The sequence below is a fragment of the Zonotrichia leucophrys genome, chromosome 1 (genome assembly GCF_028769735.1).
Source record: "Zonotrichia leucophrys gambelii isolate GWCS_2022_RI chromosome 1, RI_Zleu_2.0, whole genome shotgun sequence".
NCBI lineage: Eukaryota > Metazoa > Chordata > Aves > Passeriformes > Passerellidae > Zonotrichia > Zonotrichia leucophrys.
In genome coordinates, this window is record NC_088169.1 from 42,451,554 (window position 1) to 42,474,852 (window position 23,299).

Genomic DNA, 23,299 nt, shown 5'->3' on the forward strand with positions numbered 1-23,299 from the left:
AAGGCTTTACATGTTATCACTCCAATTAAAATCTATATATTCCCTCTGTAGCAGTTGAAAATGGGAAAATTTTAACACCATGACTTATGAACATAGGTGCACAAGAGACAAAAGAAATTTCTTCAATATTATGGATTTTAACATAATGATCTTGCTATATTATCATTCAATGGCTAATCACATGCTACTGAATGAGCAAACAAACCCATTATGCACTGCATTTTATTTGTCTATTTTTTGAATGCCTAAATACCAAGTGACAACTTGAGATGGTTATTAAAGGAAGCTATTTCATTAATTACTCATCCAAGAAGTTGATTTTTCTCTTTCTCTCTCATAAGAGAAGTTTTAAAATGAGAATAATGTTCCAAACAGAAAAGTCCACAATATAAGCTAAGAGTTAGATATCTGACTTAGAGTACAGTACAGTCTTGCAGAGACTGGGTTTGTTTTGTTACATGTTTATCTTTTGTGCTCTATAAAAGATCTAGGTTTATATTATTTTATTTTAAAAGAAAAAAATACAGTGTATAAAAGCAAAAAGGAGTTGTGGATATGAAGCTTTTTTAAATATGGTGGGATACCATGAAAAGCAAATTAAATTCTGCAGATTGATTTTACTCATTGCTTGATTGAAACTAAAGAAGTTAATTTTGCTCACTTTATCTGATTAATTGTAATTACCAGTTGGTCAAGGGAAGAGATTGTTCTGCTATAGTCTTAGTTGGTGCAGCCTCTCCTGAAAATCCTGCGTGGAGTTTTGGGCACCGGAATAAAAGAAATATATAGAGCTATTAGAGGGTGTCCACAGGAGGTGTCACAAAGATGGTGAAGAGCCTGGAGGGGAAGCCATATGGGGAGCAGCTGAGGTCACTTGGTGTTTTCAGCCAGGAGGAAACTGAGGGGAGACCCCATTGCAGTTACAGCTTCCTCATGAGGGGAAGAGGAGGGGCAGACACTGATCTCTTCTCTGTGGTGACCAGTGACAGGACTGAGGGAATGGCCTGGAGCTGTGTCAGGGGAGGTTTGGGTTGGATATTAGAAAAAGGTTCTGCCCCCAGATGGTGTTTGGGCCCTAGAACAGCTCCCCAGGGCAGTGCTCACAGCACCAGCCTGACAGAGCTCAAGAGGCGTTTGGAAAACTCTCTCAGGCACATGGTGGGATTCCTGAAGTGGTCCTATATGAGACCACAAGCTGTGTCCTTGTGGGTCACTTTCAACTCAATATTCTCTGATTCTAAATCTCTCACCAACTTTTTATGAAACTTTATTCCACTGAGCTGAGATTTGTTTCCTCAAAATGACTATTTATTTAAGATTCTTGTTCTGAGCAGGACTGCGTTTTCACTGTATTATACAAGCACAGAAGTAAATACTTCCCTGTTCTAAAAATGACAAACATAATCCTGTGATTCTTCCCATTTTTACATGCTGCTTTTCAAACAGTAGCATTACAATGACAACCAGTTACATTTTCATGGCATCATAAGGTTGGAAAAAATGTCTAAGAGTCCAACTATTAACATCGACCCATTGCAATTATTTTTCTCAATTGCTGGGTTTTCAAATCTGTGTAATTTGATTAAAATGTGGGGCTTAGTCCACAAGACAAATTAAACCTGAATTAATTACAAGTTTTATTGCCACACATTTTCCAAACAGATCTGATTCAGAATCAAGAGAATCAAATATAAATATTTGATACTGATAATTCATAATATAAAATAGGAAACCAGTGCAATTTTGACTGTTCAGTGAATGTTGCTGCTATTCTGTGAATGCTTGAGCTTTCCCATATAGATTTCTATAGCAAAGCCTTGCTGTTGTATCTTAAATCCCAATAAAGCAATTACTAAGTTCTTCTAGGTCTCAGTTAAGTTACTTCTTTTAGTATGAACAGTAAGTTTAGTTGTCTTCAAGAGATAGTGAAAGAAAATATTTTAAAATACTCAAGAAGAAAAGGAAAACCATTCAAACACTGACTTTTTAAAAACAAATTTAGAGAAATTTTGCTTTCACAGTTTTCAGAGGCTTCTGTAGCCAGATTTATTTAATATCAGAAACTGTTCTGAACAGAAGAATCAAAACATTGGGAAAATGACAGCATGTGAAGTACAATAAATGAAAATTTTTTGGAGTGCTTATATTCATTCTCTACTTATTTATGGGCACAAAAGAAAAGTGAAGATGGAGTTGCAGACATCAAAATCAAGTGCAGTCTATTCTAGGAGCCATTTATAGTGTAAGTAAAAGTATAATTAAATAATGACTTCATTTCAGCAGGATCCCATGATAAGAATCAATAGTCAGGCCACTGATCTTGCATTAATTTGGCCTTACATTGTCACTAAATCTTGTCACGGCCACACTTTCATGGCACTCTGAATTAACCTCGACTATAACCTTCCCTTTAAAATAGAAGGGTTTTTTACCCTCCCCTTTCCAAAGGCTTCAATGGCTGCTTCCTGGGATTAATGGTATTCAACAGAATTCACATATACAAAACATGATATTCCATTTTAAAAGGTGTAACAGATGTAACAAGCCTTGCCCAAAAGTATCTTCCACACAAAACCATTAAATGAAACTCTTACATGTTTAACTTTCAGCCTTTGCTGAAAAACAATTTCCTTTTACTTTAAGCCTTGTATATTCCTTGGAAGTAAATACTGCATTTTGATTGCAGTCATAAATCCAAAAAAGTACTATTAGGAAAAAAACATACAGAGACACAGAGAAAATAAACAGAACACAACTAACATGCTGCAATATTACTTTCAAACTTGTGGCCCTGCTGGTGATGTGCATGTTTTTAATGTGCAAAGAACCTTCTGATCTTCTCCCAGCCAATGATCAGCACCTGCAATACAATTTCTTTTGCTTAGCTTGTATTTCCTGCCTGAGACTTTCTGCTCTTGCAAATACAAAAGGCTTCCTACTCCTTACAACTCTTTACAGATTTCCTAAAAAATGAAATGCTTCAGAAAATTTTGTGGATACTGTGTTATAGCTTTAAAAACCATATGAATGTGAGCATAAAGCAGCTCCCTGTTGAAATGATACAGTAGGATTTAAGGAGAGAGACATTATTTTCACTTCAGGGTTTGTTAGGAAATGTGAAGCTGCAATGAATCCTTACCATTCTGGAAATAAAAAATGTGCTCTTTCAATCTTGTCTAAAGATTTCATATTATGTAATTTCTTCTCTGGTGATACTTCATTAAATTGTACAGAAAACTCATTGTCCGCCCTCTCTGAAAAAGTCAATGCAATAACTGGATCTTTTAATAGAAAGAATCAGTTTCAGATTCTTTGCTTTCCTGGAGGCTTAAAAGCACTCTGGCTTTTGAAGCACAATATGCCCTTGTTCCGATATCCAAGGAAGGTCTTATCCCGCTCGTCTTTTCATGCTCACCTTTAGCCTGATGCCAGAACTGTTCTCTCGGATACTGGATTGTTTTCTGCCTTTGAGTAAGCAATGGCATAGCCAGCTGACTACCAAAAAGGTGCCTTAGTGTTCAGACTCAACATTGTCCCTGAAGCTCAGCATTCAGACTCTGAAGGCAGTAGCAACAGAATAGAGACAAAAGGAAATTGGAGACCTTTGTATTAATTGCTCTTTTATGGTCCTGTATCTACATGTTGTGAAACATGGAAGTGCAAAACCTGTTGATGTAATTTTTTACATCATAATATCCATCTCAAGGAACTCATGAGTTTTTTTCAATGGCTTGGTTTGGATGGGATCATCTGTTTGCAAAGTCCCTGCCATGGGCAGGACACCTTCCACTACACCGGGTTGTTTAAAGCCCCACCCAGGCTTGCCTTGAACATTTTCAGTGATGCCGCACCCAGAAGTTCTCTGGCAAACTCTCTGTTCCAGCGACTCACCACCCCTACAGTTCTTCCTTAGGTGCAATCTAAACCTACCCTTTTTCAGTTTAAAGCCAAATTCCCTTCTGCTATAACAGGCCCTTGGATAAAGGCCCTTTCCAGCTTTTCTGTGAGTCCCTTTTCAGTACTGGAAGGCTGCCCTAAGTTCTCTTGGAGCCTTCTCTCCTCTGGAGTGAGCAACTTCAACTCTCTCAGCCTGCTCTCATATGGGAGGTGCTCCAGCCCTGTGATCATCTACCTGGCCCTCCTCTGGACTTGCTTGAGCAGATCCACATCATTCCTGTGTTAGGACCCCAAAACTGGACACAGTACTCCAGGTGGGGTCTTGCAGGAGCAGAGTAGAGGGGGAAAATTAACTCCCTTAATCTGCTGATCTCTTGTCTGTGGTGAGAAGTGACAAGACCTCAGGAAATGGCATTAAACTCTGTTAGGGGAGGTTTAGGTTGGATATTAGGAAAAGATTTTTCATTCTATTCTTGTGATACAGCCCAGAGTATGTTGGGCTTTCTGGGCTGTGAATGCACATGGCTGGCTCATGTTGATCTTCTTATCCACAAACACTCTGTGCCGTTTTCAGCAGGGCTGCTCTTGATCCATTCTCTGCCTAGGCTGTATTTGTGCTTGGGACTGCCCCAGACCAGGTGTAGGACCTTTGAGCTGGCCATATTAAACTTCATGAAGTTCACACAGGCCCACTTCTCAAGCTTGTCAAGGTCCATCTGAATGGCATTCTTTCCCTCCAGCATGCTGACTGCACCACTCAGTCTGGTGTTTTAATACAACCTTCTAATCCATAGTACTAGGTTCCTTGTTAATTATATGTTTCGCTTTCCTGGATTCAAGATCATTCAGATATGAGAGGAAGCAACAGCTCAACCAGAAACTGTACAAATACACAACATTCTTCTTTTTTTAGAAAATCAGTGACAGACAAATGTGCACTTATTTCTGTCTTAATCTTCATTCATATGGATTAATGCTTGGGTTTTTATGACCAAAGAAAAGGTTTATCCTTGTTACTTAACTGGACAATGGTTCTATAATATTGTTTTAGAGGTTCAATAAAAGCATAATGGTGAGTAGTAAAGCTTAATCTACTCTACAGCATTATCTAACATCCATATAAAAAACATAAGAAAGCTTTAGGGAGAGTTTGAGTTGACAAGTCAGCTTTACAATGTGCTTTGTCCCTTTTCTCATTGCCAGACATCCAGAAAAGGACAGACTTTCTCAGTACCCAGCTGACATTCCATTCTTGTAATAGACCAGACAGGGCAACTAAATAAAGCAAACCCAGATGACGTTGACGTAATTTTGATAAACTGGAAGGCAACCTAGCAGCATTTTCATCTTCACAGCAGTCAGTATCCAGTAGCACCATGAAGAACCAGGCAAGAACCAAATGGATTTGTTGCCACTAAAGAAGTATCACAAGAGTGTTCCAGGAGGTACATTGAATCCCATTTTCTTTTCAGTTTTTGACATTATTGTATGGTAGAGAAGATACAGACAGGGGGGTGCACTTGTACACAGAACTGCCCTAAGACAAAGAAAAATATTCCCTGTTCCACAGTGGCAAGCTAACTACTTTTTTTTTTTTCTGTAAGCTAATGAGACAGAGCTAATATCTGCTTGTCCTTCATCCCGTAATACACTTATTATAAAACCACTATTCAAATTACAGTCACATCTTATTAGACAACAGATGGTCTTATCTAAATTGGTTGCTTAATTCAGGTTCATGATTTTGTATTAATAAAGTCACAACAATGAATCAAACCCTCCTAGAACTCTTCATGAAGTCAGCCATGTGTGGCAGCTGGTGGCTGCTATTCAGCAAGAAGCAACAAACTTGTGGAAAGGCCACTTGAACCAAAGTTTCTTAGGAATCCTTGCTATTTTGCCCTTCAAATGTATTTCTTCTACCTCTGATAGGTGCCAGAGTCTATTTCCCCATTGTTATGTATACACTAAGTCCATGAAAAGCAGAAAAAGGTATGTATAATAGGAAAACCTGTGAAACTGCCATGATTTTTGTTTTATTGAGAAGATTTATACTCAATAAAGATTTCATGTCAAACAAGCTTTTCTAAATATATAATTCCTCTGCTATAAACTTTCAGTTAACAAAATATTTTTAAAAAGATGAACAACAGACACCTCACTACAATAATCTTCTGATTGTCATATGTGGAAGTTAAAAGTTTTTGCAACATGCTTTTATTTTAAATCTGAGCATATATGTGAAATTGAGCACAAAAACTTATGCCTCATAAACTCCATTTTAAAATTCACATTCTTATCTCCATTATCCTTATTCTGCAGATACAAAACTGAATCACTCACTGAAGACAGTATAGTGGAAATCTGCCCTTTTTCAGGTAACATTAAGGAAGGGCCTAATTTCCAGTGTCTCATAAGCTCTCATTCCTGCAATGTCTTTTTGCCTGTGGTCTGAAGATCAGGTTCTGAAATAGTCATACTGGTCTCTTCACAAGGCTTACACACGTCATAAGGGGTCCCTTATGAGAGCAAGAGCCCTCCTGCAAGCTGACATCCAGTTTCCAGTGCCTGGAAGCTATTTAGGGAGAGGTTTCCCTCTGAAGCAAACACAGTAGCTGTATAAGCAGGCTAACCCATCACAACAGCAGATTAAAAAAAGCTGCAAACCCATGACAGAAAACCTAAGGCAAACACTGCCAGACAATGAAGTGTCCCAAATGCACAGCTGGCTCACTTTGTATGCAGCAACCAGTGTCTGTTTTATGGCATGAATTTTATGGCCATGCTCAAATAAGATCAGCAATAAGCCTGGACTTTTCACACCTGAAGAAAAAAAAAACCAAACCAAACCAAACCAAACCAAAACAAAACAACAACAAAAAAAAAACCACAAAAAAAAAAAAAAGAAAAAAAACCAAAAAAAAAGAGAAAAAAAAACAAAAAAAAAAAAACCAAAAAGAAACAAAAGGGCTAGTTCTTAATACAAGTCAATATTTTATTTGTGCTTAGGGAGATACCAGATCCCAGACAGATAGATTGTTCAGACATACAGATTGTGCTCAGAACAATCTGCCCTGACTGAGATCTCACTGTGGAATTGTCAGAAGTTTGCTCTGGTGTCAATGGAATATGGTACTGAGGGAGGCCTTTCCATAGGATTAACATGACCTATTGCTGAAAGCTTGAGGTTGAACATACATAGAAGTTAATGGCAAGAGTGGTGATGCAACAGTCTTCATTGGGACAGGAAAATAAAACAGATGTGATTGAAATCACACCTTCAGCATCCAGTAATATTTCTTGATTCAGAGATAAGAAACCTGGAAGCAAATGCAAAAAAATAATTGAGAAATGCTAAGAGGAGAATTAGAAAAATACTTGAGAGTTGATCTACCCAGAAGTCCTGAGGACTATAAGTGCTAGAATCCCAAGTGACAATATCTTCCAAGCCATTAAACATAACAGTTATGCTATACACACATACCAAAAATTGCATCTTCATAAGCATCCTGTGCAGAACAAAAACAGCTGTAATGGATGGGGATGCAGGTTTTGAAAAAGAGCTGCAACCCTGCTGGTAACACTTGCATGCTACAGGTGTAACAGGGAGTCCTCACACTCACAGAAGATGTGAAGAGTTCTAAGAATGAATTCCTGACCCATGTAAATTTGAGAGGAAGGCATCACCTGGCCTCAAGGGCCAGACTGCCAGGTCCATTTGGAAATTCACCTAGGCTGTTAAAAAAGAGCTCTGCAGTTAAATAATTGAAGCAGAACTTCTTCTTGAGGCAAATGGGAATAGACCCTGAGTACTGAAATAAGCAGTGCTGTTATTTCTTAAACTCATGAAGATGCACATTCTAACCACCTACACCACCCCCACCACTTTTTTTTTTTTTTTTTTTGGTGCAGATTACTGATTTTCATTGACATGATGATTTATTTGCATTAGATTTCAGAAGCAAAGATGTCATGTGCATGAAAGAAAAAGGAATTTTGAGCCCACATGGTACAATTTTTCATTTACATTAGACAATGCATATGACATCTAATAAAGAAGATAAAAAGGCACATCTCTTTGTTAAGGTGAAATACACTTATATTTCAAAGAGGAGAAAAAGGATTTGCAAATTTTGCACTTTATCTGGAGGGTGCTACTGTATATATTTAGCTCATCTCCTTTTACAGGCCCATTTTTTTTTCGTTCTGGCATGATAACAATTCCCCTCTAATATTATTTAATTTAAATTTGATTTTCTTTACACTTGATGCCAAATTTTGTGGCTTTTTGATTATCATCTGTAAATGATGAGGACAAGGTGGGTGTTAAGAGGAACAGATGATAAATTACAAGCTATCCATGAATTGCAACTCCTAATTTATGTGAAAATTGAGATAGGTATGTAGACCAAGGTTTAAAAAACAACCAACAAAATAACTGAACTTGGAACAAAGTTGAGTCTTTTACTAATTTCAAACTGACCAGGCATCCAAAAAGTCCTACTAAGTAGCATGAAACAGACTGCTTAATCTCTGTGAAATCCAGGTAATTAAACTTAGGAATACAAATTTGTGTTTAAGACCATCAGTCTCATATAATAAAATGGGAAACACATGAACGACCCCAACATTTTCCAGTAAGCAGTTTTTATCCATTAAAAAAGACATTGACTGGTCTATAGAATTAAAAACAGGACTATCATTTAAAAGTGTGAAGAAATCAAAACAAAGAATGACATATAGAAACCCCCCTAGACAACTAAGAAAACACTTCATAGAAGTATCGCAAAGTTAGAGAAGGACTGCTTTAATGTAAATGATTCTCTGCTGTTTTATCCTGTAAGTGTACAGTGTCCAATGCAATAGGCAAATGCAGCTTTAACAGAATCAACAGCCTTGAAAGCTTTTATGCTTTTAGAGTGCAATGAGCTGTAATATAAAACAGGCTATTATAATGCACATGGGTAAAATGTTTTTGAGTCATACAACCATTTATGGTGCCACAAATTTCATAAAAATTCCGTGAAAAATGAGAGAAATAGAGCAACAGAAGAAGTGATTGCATATATAGGGGGTAAGTGATCAGTGACAGTAGTATGGTCATGTCACAAGAAGGAAAAAAGTAGTTTCAGAGAAGCAAAATCGTTCCAGAGTTGTAGGGATGAGTAGTACAGCTTCAGTGTGTGCAGGCCTATGGAGTTGGCTGTTTTTGTCTAGAACCTCTTTCTTCTCTTTTTGTCCAAATTAAAGGACCCCACCCTCCTCACCCACCCAAGTCCCTGAAACCAAGGGGATCTCCTGTGAAAAGCCTTCCTCAGGTTCTCCAGTGGAACCAAAACTTCCAAAACTACTCTTTCCTTGCTGTTTGCACACATCTGTTACACACATAAGGAGCTTATGGGGTGAGGCATAGAAAGATAAGTGGTCTTTATGTTTTAAGGTGGCAGTGGGCCCTTTAGGCACCAGGCCTTAATCTACAAACATTTTTAGAATTATTTTCAAACAGCTAAAACAATTGTATGAAAACTCTTTTCCTGAGCACAATGAAATTAAACCCACATGACAAAATTATTGTGAACAGCTTTCTTCATATTTTGAATCCATCCCCTGATGCCACAATATCTTCTACCAAGCTTCTCTTATACAGATAAGTTGACCTTGTATCTTTGCTTTTGTTACATGATTTTCCTACTCTTTTTAGAATTTCCTCATTCCTGCCAATGCCTCATGTAAATAAGCCACTTAATCAACTTTCTTAACTTCGAAGAATTCAATTTTTTGACATGCATTTGACTTATATTAATGCAGTTTTCATAAACTGTAATTTAATTTTTTAATTCAATACTGGAAATAACTGTGATAACTCACTCAACATACATAATAATAACATGATGTTATTATTAGTTTGAAGAGAAAAGCAGAATGGTTGATCCATAACCTCATTTTTCCCCCCTGTGTCTTTACAAGGCTATTGGATGAAAAGCAATTAATCTTCAAATGAATGCATGTAACCTCATACATGTCACATGATAATAAAAAATAATATTGAAGCATAAAATGAAAATCCTCTGCTATAATTTCTTATTCTTGTCCTCTACCCTGAAGTCTGACAATTTTATTTTCCTTCCTCTAAAAGTGAAGATTTTGGAATAAAAGATGAAGTAATTAAATGAAATTAGGAATATTACAGTAATTAAAAATAAGCTAACAGTGTGAAAATAATATGGAATGAACTCTCTCTTTCCCTTTTTTATGAGTTACATATGTCTTAGTTGATACTCCTCCTTAACAAATGAGAAATATCAGCTTGACAAAATTCTCCAAAGATTGACCATTTTAAAGACTAATCCAGTGATCAACATCTTTTTTTCTCATTCTTGTTTGATCTACAGGAAGCAAACAAAATCTTCCTACAAGCAGCCCTGACATCTTGGGCTTGGGTAAGAAAACAAATACTATCTCATTTTCAGTCTCCAGTGGGAAGGCAGGCTAATAATGGGCATATTATGGTCCTGGTTCTGCAAAACCTTTTGCCCATGCAGACACCACTGCAGGATCCTGGCTGGTGCTCACACCTGATGGCTGCTGGGTGGCCAGTGTGAGACAGGCAGACAGGTTAGTGAGTGAGTTCTGTCCCTCACACCACCACCACATTTTGCACTGTGATGCTCTCGCTTGCAAACTAACCTGAAAAGTCCTATTGTGATGCTGAATCTGTCTGTTCTCCATGGCAATCTCCAGAAAAAAATACCCCAGATATAAAAACTTTCACTGCTGCCTTCATTCTCTGGCTAAACAGAGCATTTACTTCATTTACTTCACTCTGATATTAACATTGGCACTATTTGTAACTATGTAGTTCTCTAAATGCTTACAAAAGCTTTGTTAAAGTTGCATTGGTTGATCTTAGCCAAAAATGGAAACAAACACAAGGTATATTCCATTCCTGGGGAAGAGTTATGTTGCACTGCAAAGAAAATATACCTGAAACTAAGTAATTCTAAAGGGTTTTGCCTTTCTGTCCAAGAAGACAGACTGATAAGCTCTCTTCCACAATAGGAATGTAAGTCTGAATTACACTGCATGAAATTACACTTACTGAGATTATTGGAGAAACCACCTGAAAATGACTTACAACTCAATTTGTTGGGATAAAATGGCAAAGAATTCTGGGATGGTGAAATGAATCTTTCTGAAGTTTCTGGATAGTTTTTTTACCATAACCATAAAATAGAATAAAATGAACTACAGATCAACCTTCTCTGTAGAGATTTACAGATAGATGTATTACTATTTTCTACTATTTCCAAATTATGCAATATATATAGGATAATTTATTGAAAATATATTTTTTTTCAAGAAAACTTCAAAAGCTAAAGACCAAAAACCATTGACCATGTAGCCCATGTTCTTGAGAATCCATATTTTTTCTTCCTCAGTCCCAATCCACTTCATGACTCTCCTGCAGGAAGAAGTTAATTCTTCACCATGTTTGGAAGGTTAGTACAAAGCTAGATAGGATGTTTTAGTTAAGGTGTGTGGAGCAAAGTTTCCTTTTCTGAGTTATGTTTCTTACCTAGTTTTTATACCTTTTGACAATTATGAAACAACTCATTTTTCTGCTGGAAATTTAGCTCTTTACACTAGACATTTCTGTCTAACATAGCAAGCAAACTCATGTTCATTTAGCTTGTTCATTTTTTAACAATTAATATTTTATATAATTTTACTGTTCATGAAATAGCTTTAATTTCAACATTTTTGCCAGGGAATTTATTTGTGTGATTGCTCATTTTCCTTATAAACATTTAGAAAACAATTTTTGACTATGTTTTCAATTTCTTTCTATTAGCTCTAATTATGTCTCAGGCTTTCTCCGAGGCTAAGCCACCTACACATTTCACTAAGTCTTAACTCTGTCCCTGAGAAACTTTTGTAATAGAATGAACTTGATTATCATAATAGTGTCCTCTGACACATGAATGATTTTACCTCAATTTGCTCCGCCTTTTTCCTGCGCTCTTTCAGAAGACAATATTATGATGGTGGTTTTCATGTCCCTTGAACTATTAACCACACATTATATATAGTTCCTACTAACAAAATTTATTGGAAACCTCATTTTAGGAGCTCAGAGATAAAGAAGTTTCCAGAATGATCTCTACAGTCAAATTTCTCCTTTCCTTCCACTTTTACCCTGAAGAGGGGAAGCAAATGTCACTGTTTTTTCAAGCAGACAGCAGCATTTTGGGACATTTTTCTCTTTGCTGTCATTGTGAGGCTATTTGTGTGCATTTGTTTGCAGACAAAAGCACCTCACTGCATTTTACTGACTACCTATGAAAAAAAGGGACAAAATGAATCCCCAGTTACTTTGGGTATTACCAAGACACAGGATGTTGGACCACGGGCCAGGGTATCATATCACTGTTTTGATTAATGCCCTTAGCTTAGGCAAAAAGAATCCAAATTGCTAGTTTTAGGTAAATAATTTCACTTTCACCAAGTTAAGTGATGATGATGAAAATGTGAAATGCCACATCCACCATGGTGCCCATGCCAAGTCCGTGGGGACAAGTCTGGAATATTGGAAAAGGTCTTTTTGATGTTCATGAATGCCCAGGAAGCCACAGGCACCAGCACGTACAGAGGGAAATAACTGAGATGTTTTGATGGCATGTCATGTAAAATCACTAGATAATAACAATCACTACCTTTTCCACATCAAAGAAATCAGTGATTTCCTGGCAATCTTTGTTTCCTTCTTATTTAGCCATATTTTATTGGAATAGAACACCAGCTATGCAATTAACGTAACTTGTTTTATCCATCAAAGTCTTTGTCCTTTTTACTAAAACTGACACAACTGAAAAGTTTAAATAAGAATCACAAGAAAAAAAAATCAGCTGCTGCTCTATGCAAAATAAAATATATACATTTGGATAAAAAAAGGTTTCTTCCCTACAGTGCAAAGCTGTATATGGCAAAGTCAGATTGAACTGCAGAAAGAAAAGGCTTCTTTGCAAAAAAAACTCCAAACCAAACCCTAACTGAACCAAGTTAAATAACAAATATTTAAAACTGAAGGCAAGCAAAGGAAGCTTTATTTTTATCAAACAATAACACTTGTTGCAGCAGCCTGGGCTTTCTTTTTGTGACACTGAAACCAAGACCTTTTGCCTGTGCACACAACACTTTTGCAGGATGGTACATCATCACTGCCCCACATGAACACTTCCCTGGTACAAACACGGCCTTGTGCTCCAAAGCTGCCATCTCCTGAAAGCAAATCATTCACTGCTTCCTAAAGGAACATCAGGAGCTGTGAAAATCAAATCAGACAAAAAAAAAAAAAAGTGTATATTTTTCATTGTCCTAAATTGGAATGTGTTCTGCCACCTGAAATGTGAGTTTCTGCGCTTGTATTGCAGGGTGAGGAAACCTGCATGTTGTTTGGCAAAGCAAATCAGAGACTGGCAGAAATAATAGCAAAGCAGCCAGGCATGACAATATCACCTGCTTTTTGTGCTAATCATGCTAGAACTTCCAATTAAAACAATGCAAATTAATGTTTAGATGTTGATACTAATTAGTGGCAGAAGAACTGAAAAGTAACCTCTTGTTATAAAGGTCAGTGTTATTGATATTTTGTTCTCTTCTTCCAAGGGTCAGAAGCTTCTTGACAGTAGTGCAGCATGGAGAATATTATATCCTGCACTTAAGGAAACAACTTCTTATCCTATTTTTTCTATTTTAACCACAGAAGCAATGAAATTCACTACTACACCGTATCTGGAAGGTGTTGAAGTATGTTTACTTAGTAACAGAAACTTTGATTCTGTAGGACTTCAACTTTGGTCATGCTTTCTGACCTTTAGAATAACTTAAAAATTTTTCTTCCTTTTCCTAATCAGGGTTGCCCTTCCAAAACAGAATCAGATTATTAGATAAGTTAAGCAATATTAAACATGGTACTCTTAAGGGCAAACTTCTATAAACAAATTCTATGAATATATTGAAAGAAAAAAATCTAATAGTTTCTAATTTGTTAGTTTCCACATAGAACAACTATTTCTATACATATTTTGTTTTTGAAAAATCCAACTCATCCTTCAGACCATTCCAAATCAGAATGTAATCAGATTAAATTTCTATTGATGAAACCAAAGGAATTGTCAGCTTACACAACTTTGACTGCAAAGCAGCCATGGAAAGGAGTAATAAAAATGAATTTTTATACTTAATGAAGTTTAAATGACAATGAAGACAAAACTGAATAGGTTTCAATCAGAAGCAGTAATCCTAAGAGGGCCACCTGATGGTTACATTTAATATGCTAATGCTATTACAGTGCATGAAATTTTCTATTCTTCCCATAAAGGTCTTGTTAACAGTAATTAAATGTTAAGACATTCAGTCCCATAAAGAAAAGAGATATAGTGAATTTATTATCACTAGAATCAGTGGAAAACTTTTTTTAATTAGTATTTGAATAGCAAAAGATTGAATTCTCACTACTCAGGGACAACAAAGCTGATCAGGTCTCTGTTAAATTGCAGGCAATCATACCTTCTTCATTAGAACTGAAAACTTCAATATAAACCACTGGTTTTGCTACACAACAGATGGCAGGAGTTCATACAAACCTCACCCCTTCCTACCCTCAGCATGTTTTACACCCAAGAGCAGTGAGTGACCTCTGCCACCAACTCTGGAGAGCTGTGCCTCAGCCCCCAGTGCTGGCCATCAGGAGGCCTCTTGACTGAGGTATCACCTGGAATTACATGAGCAGTAGGTCCTAAATGCTGAGAAAGCACTTCTTGAGTAGCCAAAAAAGGTGACCCACTGCAGAGTGTGCACTTCCACAGCAGGTTGGTCTGCATGAGACACAGGGCATGACTGCCCCCAGTGTTATAGTCCTGGCTCTTCCTGTCAAACTGTGACAGTTCAAGGTTTTCAGTCCTGGAGGTCCCTGGCATTCTGTCAAAATGACAGGCATCATGTTCATGCAAGCAGGTCTCCAGTTGTAGAACGAATATTTTGATAACCTCTTGCAAGTACTTACTTTTTTTTAATAGTTGAAGTAAATTCTTTACCAAGAGCAAGCACTGGAATTACGCAGCATGGTTTCCAATAAAGAATAATTGGATTCAGTCCAAAAAACTAATTAAGATTGCCACAGCCTCTTTAGGATCCTAATGCCTGTTGTAATACTTGCTCATAGGATTTCAGAAAACATTTATTTGCGAAGACATTTATTTGCATATACAAATGTATATCAGCTACTTTAAACACAGAAAGAAAAATGAGGTCCAGTTATTACTTAAACTAGGTAGAAACTTAAAAGCAAATTCATTCAGTTTAATATTTAATGAAGTCCTAAATCAAAACTGATGGGATAGGAATATAACTAGGAATAATAACCCATAAAGTGTGTCAAAGATTGTTATTCCCTAAAGTCTTGGCCCCAGTTCCACAGCATCTACCATTGTACAGAAGTCCTTGTCAAATATTTGAGATGAAACTCAAAGAAATTACCAAGTGCTAGATAAATACTGCAAACCTTCAAGTTTGCTGTGCATCAGATCAAAAGCTCAACATTTCAAATTCTGGTGATAGGAGACAAATCCATTAAACAATGGATAGTGACATACAGTTTCAAATGCGAAAAGGAGAAGGATATACCATGGGAAAACTGCTGAACATTAACCGTATGGTATTTCTTTGTATATTTAACCCTTCTAACTTTAGCCAGTCACACTGTTTCTATTCTGTGAAGATGAACAACAGGAAGTTTTGGTCCATGGTTAAAAATGTGTCTGTTCCTTGCTTCCTCAAGCATTTCCAACTTCCAACATGGTAATAAAGCTATTGTACTTAGGAACAGAGAAAAATGAACCTAGGCTGGTAAAGTTTTGTGAATCAGTAGATAAATTTCATCAAACACATCTTTCAATCAAACATGAACTAGTGTGAGTGTGTAGGGGGATAGAATATAAGAAAACAAAGATAGTATAGAAGGTAATCTTACCCCTAAGGAGTTGCAGCTGGGCCAATTATCAAGGATTAGGAAATGCTTTAACAGGCCTTTAACAGGCTTTAACAGGCCACAGCTGTAACCAATGAGAAGCAGAGTGCTATAAAAGAGTGGGGTGGCTGCTTGAGGAGGGAATTGGACTCAGTTGGCTATTATGAAAAGAAGAAAGAGCCAGTGCTTTTTGGGAGCTGCCCACGAGATACACCAAGAAGGTATGAAACTTTTGTGATAGGAGATAACAGTATGGAACCCCTGCAATAAGATGACAACATGAGTGATTGCCACTAAAATATAATTTTTTCACCTGACTTTCAATTAGTAATGGTAATCAAGAGCTAATGAAACAAATGCCTATCAGTTCCATTGATCTACTTCTAAAATGATCTGAAATACTTGGTAACTTTATTTACAAAGAGAGATGAAACATCATTTATGCAATGAGAGGAGAGAAACCCTTCCTTCCCACCCCATCTTACCTCTCAATATTAAACCTGGACAAAAAAACTATGGCTGCTGTAACTACTGCAGAGTTTGCAACCGGAAAAGAAAATGAGATAAAATATTTGCCAAGATTTTACAACATATGTTCCCCTTCCACTCCTGTAACAATTTTTGTGTTCTCTTTTCTCATCTGTTTGCCAGACTCCAATATCGTATACCTGCAGTTATGCCACCTGATACCACCTTTAATCAGGAACTTGGCTAAATCTTGAGTGAAAGGAGGTGCATTATGTCATATGGTAATGTTTTCAAAGAGAGCAGCTGCAGACCTGTTGAACATGCTAAATTTCCTATAATGTATTCAATCAATTTTTTGTTTCAGGCTGGTAGGAATTTGATGGGAAGCAATTTAGAAACACTAAACCAGCATTTTTAGGTTAGCTGACTGGGAGTTATGGAGCAAGGTAGGAAAGCAGTCTCATTTTTGAGTTGGAGTTAAAATATGACGATATATAACACAATGATGATTCATCATGAAAAGACCAGAGACAATGATATATCTCTTAACATTAAATGCCTTCTTGTTCACTTTCACCAAATATTTTTTAGTTCTAGTCCCATTTATGGAAAACTGAAAATATTTTAATCACCTTTAGTTTTAGCATTTCTACCCCTGTAAAACTTGTTTCTGGAAGAATACCACAAAAATGGCATTCTGTACAATTTCTGGACAGAACTTTACAAAAGTTACTTCACGAATCTCTAAGCAGAATATATGAAAACAAAAGAATTCATCTAGACTGAGGCAGATAGTCTTGCACATGCTCTACAGCTTCCCATTTTTCTAGAGTATTGAGAACTGCTCACTCTTCATGGAAAACCCAAGCAAAATAATTATTTTCTAATAGCAAGGAGCCTAAAAAAGGAGTGAACTTTACAGTGCCAGTTTCTGGAAATGGTCTCCATATACAGCCTAACAAACTTTGCAAAATTAGCTGATGGTGAACCTTGTGCCATTTGACATAACCAGTCTCACCCTGATTGTTATAATGCTGCTGAGGAGGTGGGTGATAAGAAAGCCAGCAAGTTATTTCTTAAGTCTCAGCTTTCAAGTAGGGGAGAAAAAACCATATACGTGTACATTTTATACAAAACATGATAATTTAGAGGCTGCTAAACTTGTTTTAAAGCAAATATTATCCCCTGGCTCAAGTCACATATTTGCTGACATGGAGATCTAGCACTCCTGTTTGCCTCTAAATCCAGTATTTTGACTGTGTTCCAGGTCCAATACTGACAGAACATTCTTTTAAGTGAAGATGAATGGAGCTAGAAGAGAAGGTGAACTAAAATTTTCCTTTTTAAGTGAATCCAGGCTGCCATATATCTTGGAAAAATACTGACTTCATTCTGTCTTGTGCCTCTGATTTTAGACCAAACTGATCCACAACACAGAAAATACCTGCTATATAGATGATGCACTTACTAACAGCAAAAAACAAAAGGCTTTTTTCCTTCATAATTTGTTTCACAATTTCCAAGCAAATAAATGAGACAGTAATTCCTTTCCCCTTTACATTTTTAATATTTAATAACGACTTTCTGACCCACATCCTACCCACAAAAAAATTGACCTGTGATGATAACCCATTGGCTACTCAGAAGTACTGTGTTAGTCTCCACAAATTGTGATACTTATGGTGCCACTGTGTAATGTAAAAATTCAAGCCACATTTCCTTTTATGTTTTTTTTTTCTCCCTAAAACCAAGGGAAATAGGAAATGCAAAAGAAAACTTCAGTCAGAATGATCAACGTTCTGATGTCCTTAGAAAACCCAACTGATGTTTGAAAATAAATTTGAAAAAAAAACGCTGAAGCTGCTGTAGTCAATAACTCAAAATTCGTACAGGAGTTCTTCAGACATCTGAGAGATTTCTTAAACAGGTTTTATGAAAAATACATGAGTAGTTTAAAATAAACACCAAGAAATTTGAAAAATCCTCAAATTTGGAAATTACACTAATGCAAATAGTGTGTGCTCAGAGAAATAACTACCTTTCACATTTGTAGTAAAATGTGATTTCTCACAGACTATCTACATAGCATAATGTTCATGAAAATTTTCATTATTTGAAGAGCTAATAAAACTTCTGTTCAGTTAAATCACTCATTCAGACCAAACTTTATCTGTGGTAAGTAAAATTTATGTTCAATGTTCAGTTTTTCTTAAAAGGCAGTCCTGAAGACAGCAAATACTGAAAAACCACAAGGTTTTACCTACAGCTGAGCAACTCTTGTAGCTAACAACGGAATATATGCTGAAGTTTTTATGTTTTGAAATTTCAATTCATATGGGTAATAAATTGGTGATTTTCCATGTAACAGTCATCAAGCTAAGGTTGTGTGACATTTCCAATGCTGGAGAGTTACTGCCTTATTATCACATCTGGTTTTATTTTTAAATTATAACCTTAAGATTTTTATCACCTTTTCCCCTTGGTTTTCACGTATATGGGTTCATTGAATTACACACCCATCAAGTGCTTTCAACTTATTGTGCTGTATGTTGGTTTGAAAAGAAAAATCTAGAAGAAATTTTTCTTTGATACATTCTTTGACTCTTAATATCACAAATATCTGTTGATGACATCCCTATCACTGAATCAGTCAAATGACTTCCTGTTGAGGTTAGACAACCCTTGGCACTGTAAACATATTTTGGGATTTAAAGACCCTCAAAAGCAGTCTTTTATATACTTCTACTGCTTGCATATGGTATCTGAAATCTGGAAGAGATTAGAAAAATATCTGTGGCTAACTTTGGGAAAATCTGTTTGGATTTCACTGAGCTGCAAAAAGGGCAATGTTGTCATTTATACTACTCAGCAGTGGACTTGCTAAACCACTGGGGTAGACACTGTGAACATTCTGTCTGAATGAAATGTGTTTCAGTCTCATTTAGGCTTCTGTTGCCATACATGATTCATGTAACATATAAACTTTATCACAGCAAGAGTCCGGATGTCTGAGCCAAAGCTCTCTGCTGTACTGTAATAAGGATTGATATGCTCCATAATTTTATTGCATACTGAAACCCTGAGAAAATGAAGCAGACATATTTGAAAATTACCTGAAAATTTGGTCACCAATCATATTATGTTACTTTGGAAAAAAATAGATGGATATATGCTAATCCTGCCGAAAACAGTCTATCTTTCCTTTGAGGAAAAGGGAGAACATAATAAAACACCCTAAATATTAACATTGGATAAGTTATCTGCTCACTTGCTAATGTGTATTGATGCTCAACTTTGAAAAGCCTCTTTTTTTTTTTTTTTTTTTTTGCACATTCAAGTGGGTTTGAGACAAAAGCAAAATCAATCAATTTTGACAATATCAGTTCTGAGCCAGATTCTTTTACCCTGGATGCAGGTGGAATGGTGCCTTTTTTAGCAAGTGGTGCAATTGATTTTAATAGTATTAGCTGCCAAATAAGAAGCTCTTCAGGCTAAATGGGATACCAGAAGTCACCTTCCATAACTGAAAACAAAACAAAAAATTTATGACTGCCAGACATTTCATATATGCTGAAATACAAAATGCAAGTTTTTAAAAAAATCATAAATGCTCTTGTGTAAAGACAAAGACACTTTTTAAAAAGTAGTAATTTAGTAATTTTATTGCTTTATGTCTTTTGAGCACTTCAATAAGCATGGATAAAATGACTTTTCATAAAGCTACAATGGGGAATAAAAAGGAAAAACCAAACCCTAAAATTCATAGTCTTAAATGAAGGTACACTTAAAATACACTTCCTATGAATCAGCATTAAAAAAAAAAAAAAGCTTTGCTTTTGGCTGGGAAATTCCCTATTTTTTTTTCTTTTATTCCTTAAAGAGATGTTTCTTGCAGAGGAATTGCTGTCAATGGTGTTATTACCAAAAATAACATCTCTGTAAACTGGCATCAGAGTGTGAACCAATTAGCACTATGAGATGCTGTGGAAGTTTAAAACCAAATGTAGCAATAACCATCTGGGTAGACAAAATATTCTTTTTACCTGCAGTCCTTGAACATGGCAATAAACATATGGCAGAGAGTGCTGGGCTTGTTCAGTGCACTTCTAATAAAAATCTAGGTGACAGAAATATGCCATGATAGGTGCCATAGAAACTAGTATAATGACCTTTCACATCTGGATGCCTCATTTCTAATTAGGAATGAATAAGATATAACAAGGCCAGGTGACACTGTCTCACATAGAATATTACTTGTATATGGATGAGGCATTTTGATGAAAAACTTTCAAAGCATTTTTGTCCACTGTCTTACCTAACTTCGTGTGGCAGCAGACTGTGTCCCCTTTAAAGAGGTTCCAGATGAGAAATGTCAGAACTTTTATCCTGGAGTGTGCAGCTTATTCTTTTTCCAGATCTTTGTTACCTCTATATTTATGTCAAATTAAATCCAAATTTGTTCCCTTTACTTTACAAACCTTTTGAAATGCTACTTTCAAAACACGACACTTGTTCAAGCTGTTTACACCTCTCCAACAGCAAGAGCACGTTTCACCAGCCATAACACCAGATGGCCACATCCTGGCTCCCTTATTCTGAGCCTATTTGTGCAGTCAGTCTCACTGAAACAATATTTTATCTTAATCAACTTCCTTAGTCTACTTCCTGAGTTTATAACCTCCCCAAAAAATTACAAGGGAAAAAGGGCATTTTTAGACCTTTGCAGACCACCTGAATGGCCTGACCCTTGTTGTCATCTTATCACAGGGGGTCCATACTGTTGTCTCCTTATTGCAAAAGTTCCATATCTTGGTGTTTTCTCATGGACAGCTCCTCAGAGCACTGACTCTTTCTTCTTCACAAAGCAGCCAACTGAGTCCAGTTCCCTTCTCAAGCAGCCACCCCACTCTTTTATAGCACTCTGCTTCTCATTGGTTACAGCTGTGGCCTGTTAAAGTCAGGCATTTCCTAATCCTTGATAATTGGCCCAGCTGCAACTCCTTAGGGGTAAGATTACTTTCTACACTATCTTTATTTTCTTATATTCTATCCCCCTAATGACCTCCAAGAAGAGAGGGAAATTTTGCAACACTGCACACTTAAATCAAGGAGCTTAGCTGTACCTGCTGGACTGAGCTCAAGCATGGTAAGGGAAACAGCTGCGTCTTGGCAAAACCTGACACCCAGCAGGGCAGCCCTGGCTGTAGGGAGCGCGTTTGGGCTCGTAGCCAGAACTCATCCCCACAGTGGTGCTCGTGCAGTGGGACAGCAAAAGGGGAATGTCTGTGGCAGGTCCTGACTCCGGGCACCAGCCGGCGATTGCCAGCGGTGCCTGTTTTCACATCATGCACCTTTCCTGGGGGTTTTGGGGAAATACTGGTGTTTGTTCTCTTGAGGGAGCACAGGTGCTACCAGGCAAGTGCTGCAAGAGCTGTTCCCTCTGATTTGGTGTCACCTGCAGCTGTCTGGATTTTATGGATCTCTTGCACTGGGAAGTTTCTGAGCAGTCTTCAGTCACTTTTTGCTGTGAGATGTCAATTTAAAAAAATAGACAGAAAGAAAAGAAAAAAAAAAAGAGGCAGAGAGATGGAAATGTGCTTTCAGAAATGCACCAGTTTGCCTTAAAGATCACTCAAACAAGGTCATTATTGACTGAAAATGATACTTCTTGCTCTTTCCAGGCACATGTAGATTTAAATAAATCAGAATATTGGCATGCTCAACTCTACCATCCCATTCTGACAAATTTCTCACATGCTTTTATTACAGCTTAAGATCAAACACAAGTCACCTTAATACACAGCTGAAAAATAAATACATTTTGGCAGCAAAAGAAATAACAGAAGAGGAGAAAGATGATGTTTGAAACCCATTGAAACCCACAGCATGTTCTGGATAGCATGCAAAGGTTCATGGCTCTTGTGAAATCATTCTGGCGAGATATACCAGGGATTTTTCAGGCCCTCCTGGCTACCAGGGCACTGCTGACTCATATTCAGCTTGCCATTGACCACAGGGACTCTTCAGCTAGAAGATAAACTCTGGAACTCGGAGCATAATGCTGTCAGCTCAGCTAAATAACCTTTTGTTATAAGTGTACCAGACAGATTCAGGTGACACCAAACCAGAAGAAACAGATCATGCAGCCCTCCCATGGTAGCACTTACATTCCCACTTGAGGACAAACACCAAGGAAAATGTAATATATGACGGAGGTCTCTGCACTATATTTACACACACCTACAATGCAAGAAGTGTAGAACTGGGATGCCCCTCTTTTTAGATGTTGTGTTTTAAGAGTGAGCTTACGCCTAGAAATATTGAGCCACCAAGGCAGCTATTTTTAAATAAGTCATGTTTTTTTTAGGACTTCGTGCCTTTTTAAAGACTTCCAATATGAAGTTAAGGCTTTTGAAAAAATACAGACTAATCTGTATTTAGATGCATCCTTGTTTCCTTTATGTCCCCTTCTGTTACACTTCTGCCTACTTATTTTTACTTCATTTATTTCATTTTTTTACTGAGTAACAGCTGAAATTTGTTTCTCTGTTTTACAGGACCAGGGATTGTAATCATGAGGACAGTGAAGTCTGGCATATCTCATGCACAGCAAAAATAGTAATAACTGTAAAAACTAACATTCTGTGTTAAAGTCCTGTTTTATTTTAAGTTCTCAGTTGATGCAAAACTGCATTTTGCATATTTGCTTTTAACACATTTCTATCTGCATTTCTTCTAAATTTTCAAATTTGAGATGCTATGATGCTGCTGACATGGCTATCCTTCAAATGAGTCTGCAAGTCTCAAAAGATTTGCCTGCCCTGACTACATAAATACATATTAGTAAAGAACTAGAAAAAGGCAGATAAGTTCACTGCCCCTGGCATTGGCAAATATGCCCCTTTG

At 36.9% G+C, this 23,299-nt stretch overlaps 1 protein-coding gene and 1 long non-coding RNA gene across 2 annotated transcripts in view; one reads left to right on the forward strand and one right to left on the reverse strand.

Annotated features, from left to right (window-relative positions):
- The window catches only part of GPC6 (glypican 6), a 726,811-nt gene that overhangs the window by 215,078 nt on the left and 488,434 nt on the right, over positions 1–23,299 (reverse strand). The window lies entirely within an intron of this gene.
- Positions 16,084–18,347, forward strand: LOC135447693 (uncharacterized). Its single transcript, XR_010440253.1, has 3 exons — positions 16,084–16,146; positions 16,758–16,839; positions 17,661–18,347. It is a non-coding gene; the product is annotated as an uncharacterized LOC135447693 (long non-coding RNA).